Here is a 4,539-nt window from a genome sequence, read left to right on the forward strand (position 1 = left end):
AAAATTTTAATCCTTTTTATCTCCACCACACAATTAGTCAATGGTCAAAATGAGGATAAAGGAAGACCATGTGCTGGAAAAATGTCCTGGTGGTGGAAAATTACAATTTTGTCCCTGGGGTGACAAAATTACCATTTTACCCTTTTACTCCAAATTATACCGAAATCGAAATTTTTCACTTCTAAACCTCAAATCTTACTCCAATAAGTCAAATGGGGCCAAAAATATTTTCTAAAATTCTAATTTTATCCCCAAGTGGCAAATGACCATTTTACCCCTAGATAGCGAAAATTTCGATTTGACTCCAAATTGATTCTCGAACTCCGAATCACCATATTAAGCCATTCTAGGACTTGAAAATTCTTAATTTCATCGTGAATTCTCTATTTGATCTAGTTCGAGGCTTAAATCAACTTTGTTATACGTCTAGTTACAATATCGACTTTTGTAAATTTTTCGAGACTCTCTTAGCATGCGAACATGCTATCCATCACATGTATGTCATGAAAAATATTTTATAGAGTCGGGCTTGTCATCTTCTCCCCCACTTGGATCAACCATATGATCATTCTTCTTGATTGACTTCGACATTCGGCTAAATATTAATATTTTAATATTATTTTATTAACAAAATATTATTTTATTCCAAAAATTTTATCTTGTCTCCTTGGTACCCAAAATACCTTATTATGCCTCACTTGACTTCCAAATCACCTTTTATCTCACAAATTCTCCTCCCATAAAATTATTATTATTTTATTATTATTTTCTCACTTGCGAAATATTTTATCATAAACTACTCCTTTCATCTTTTATCACTTCTAAACATTTTAATTGACCTCAATTTGCATTCGATCAACTTTATTTATCACCATATCAAAGTATGGGGTATTTCATTTACGATGATGTCTGTTTACTTATTGAGATTTTATAATCTCACCACCCTCATTTCCACCCATTTCAGGTTCAGTATAGGCTGTAGATAGCTGATCTCATCGAGGACTACCGTTGGATCTGCATTTTCCAAATCGTAGGTTCACAGTCCTCTTTACTTTTGTTTATTCGGGGGCCTTCTTGTTATTGTAAATTAAATTAAATATTTTGGCTTACTGTATTTCAGTATGTATAAATTTATTTAACTTTTACGCTATAAAAATTATTCACGTATAACTCTATAAATATTATTTTATAAGAAAATAGAATATTTTACTTAATATTTCTTTTATTTTCTTATTATATTCAAATAACCGTAATTTCGTTTTAAATGAAGATTTTAGACTTTTAAACTCATTTTGATTATGAAATATGTCTTTTGTACTTGTATGTTACATTTTAGCCAGTTTCAAAGTTTTTGAGAAAAATGACCAAAATATCCCTGTGAGACGAAAATTAATATTTTATTTGTTTTAAGTTGGAAACGGCCTAAAATCTTTTAGAACACGATATTTGACAATGGTTGCTCACAAGGGAACAGAGAAACTGATAGTAAAGCTTTGCGGGGTTTCAGGTTGACATTTCGGGCAATGAGTGTCTACTGGGACACCGCGACGGTTGTCACAGGCTCGAGGGGAGTACCGGGTCGTGACAAACAGCCTTGGCGACTCAGTTGGATGCCCTGCGCAAGGTGTCATCGAGCACAAGTTTTGGCACGAGCCAAGTTTTTAAGAGAATCATAAGCCTTGTTGATTATTTTGATGAAATGTAATTGTTTTATATGAATTGAAATGAGTTTTAAATGTTATGAATCATATTGTGATGGGATGATTTAACTGTCTCTATTTACTCAGCTTTAGATGTTATAGATAAACTTTGCTTACTCACTGGATTTATAAAAACTCACCCCTTCTTTTCACCCATTTCAGGTTCAGAGTAGTCTGTAGATAGTCGATTTTGTCGAGGGTTTGCTTTTGGATTTGCACCCTTAGAAATCGTAAGTCTACAGTCCTGTTTATTTTTGTTATTTTGGGACCCACATGTCATTGTAGAATATTTTTGAATACCTGGTTTAGTGTGCTATTATATATATGAATTTATTTTACTCTTACGCTACATAAATTATTTATGCAGGATTCTATAAATATTGTTTTATAAGAAAATGAAATATTTTATTTAATATTTTTATTTAGTTTGATTAGCCATAATTTCATTTTAATGATTTAGATTACTAAAATTATTTTTAGATAAGAAATGTATATTTTTCGATCGTATGCTATATTTTCACTAAGTTTCAAAATTTCCAGGTAAAAATGACAAAAATACCCTTGTACGGTAGAAATTACTTTTTGATTGTCTTTGATTTGAAAATAGTCTATGTTCCTTTAAAACATGATATTTAGTAACTGTTGCTCATAGGGGAGGCGGAAAATTGATGTTAGAGCCTTGCGAGGTTTCGGTTGACATTTCAAGTAAGGTTTGTCTATCGGGACATCGCGACAGTTGTCACAGGCTCGAAGAGAGTACCAGGTCGTGACAGGAAGTCTCACCTCATAATCCGCCTAAAAGGATTTATCCTTTCGGAGACCCAATCCATCATGATCTAGATTCATGTCCGCTTGTAGGAAGTGACATGTTTCACATGCCAATGGGCCAACAATGGAGACTGTGGACTCTAGGATTACCAGCATCCTCTCCCACTAAATATTTTTATACTTAGGGTTTTGATTGACTTTTTATTGGATTTTCTAGATGCATATTTAGAATATCCTAAGTCAAATTATGGGCTTGGTTATGTTTCCAACTAAATGCTTTTAGTATATAACTAAGTCCATATTACCATCTTGTCTAGATGTGATTTATTTTCCTATATTCATTATGTATCTCATAGCCCTAAATTCCTTTTAAACTAAAATACATAATATATGTATGGCATTCCTTAAGAGATGTTGGCACATTAATTCTAGATGATATGTTTTCAAGCATACAAATAATATCTAATATCATTCATATAGATACATATATATATATATATATATATATATATATATATATATATATATACATATATAATAAGCCACATTAATGTCCATCCTAGGAAAATAAAATAAAATTACAACTTGTAATTCTCTTCAATCTTGCTTGCTTTCGCTGTTTGTTAGGATCACATCTATTTGGCACTCTTTTGAATTTTATGACTATTTAAAAATTCTCAATTTTAATTTTAGATTTAACCCAATTTGAGAAAATAATTTTATTTTGTCCAATTAATTAATCTCATTAATTAATACCAAAATAAAATATATATTTTTTAATCCAAGGCTAAAATTAATTTTCCAAAAATAAAAAGAATTTTGGAAAATTTTTAAGAATATATAGAATAATATTAAATATATATACATTTTTAAAATAATTTTATTAAAAAAAATTGGAAAGGGCCTACGTTAATGGGCTGTTGCCCAAGAGCCCAAGGGTGGGTTGCCTCCTTGCGGCAGTAGCACACAACAGGGGCTGGCAGCACACCCCACCCCTTTTTTTCCCCTTTTCTTTTTTTTTTTAATAAAAAAAATATTTTAATAAAAGAAAGTATATATTTTTATAATAATAGAATTTTAATATAAGAAAAACTCTTTTTCTTTAAAAAAAGATAAATACAAGAAAAACTCCTCTTTAAAAAAAATTAATAGTCATAAAAAAAATAAAAAGACCAAATGTTACCTAATTGCCTTTTTCCTTTTGGCTTTGAACTTCTTTCTCCATGGATGCACCAAATACATCAAGAAATATTAAAATTACATGGGTTTTCCTAGTTACATAAATCTAAGGAAAAATTAAAAAAAATCAAGAAGGAAACATGGTGATGATAGGCCACCTTTCTTGTTACATAACCAAAAGAAAAATGTTACATGTAAAATTCTCTAGGACAATTAATGTGGCAAAAACCTTGAATCATGCATCATAACATACAACCATACATTGATCACATCAAGATAGTTAAACATATGCAAAGGTGCCAACCGTGCAAAATAAGTATAGGAAACAAACTTGCAATAATCCCTGCTCTAATACCAATTGTTGGAGTAGGATCTTAGTGAATTAATATGATTGTGTAAAGTATGGATTTCAAAATTTTATTTTATAAAGGAAGCAAACAATCCAATTATACAAGCGGAAACACACATTATTATTATTGTAAGTAACATTATCACACCAAAAAAAAAAAGAATCTATTAAGTAAGAAAAACCACACCTTTTATTTTGAGATTCTTATTTTCGGATTCCACCACACCAATGAACGATTTCTCGACCAAACAAGTTTACAACTTATTCTTTAAGAATACTTTCAACTTGAACCTTGAGTGGACAAAGTGCGGAATGCAAGGCTATAAGATGGCAACTGATTTTTTTTTCTTTTGAAAAGCTTGGAGGAGGAGAAGAGAAGTGACGGCTAAAACTTTTTTTGAAGAAAAAGTACTTTCACTTATTTTCTTCCAATCTCTTCTCTTTTTATTCAAACTCTTGCTTCAAAGGTTTAATCAAAATGAAACACTTTTGAATCAATCTTGACCATCGATTTAGAGTTATGGAAGTATCAAACATGCTCCA

This window comes from Theobroma cacao, chromosome 5 (assembly GCF_000208745.1).
Source record: "Theobroma cacao cultivar B97-61/B2 chromosome 5, Criollo_cocoa_genome_V2, whole genome shotgun sequence".
NCBI lineage: Eukaryota > Viridiplantae > Streptophyta > Magnoliopsida > Malvales > Malvaceae > Theobroma > Theobroma cacao.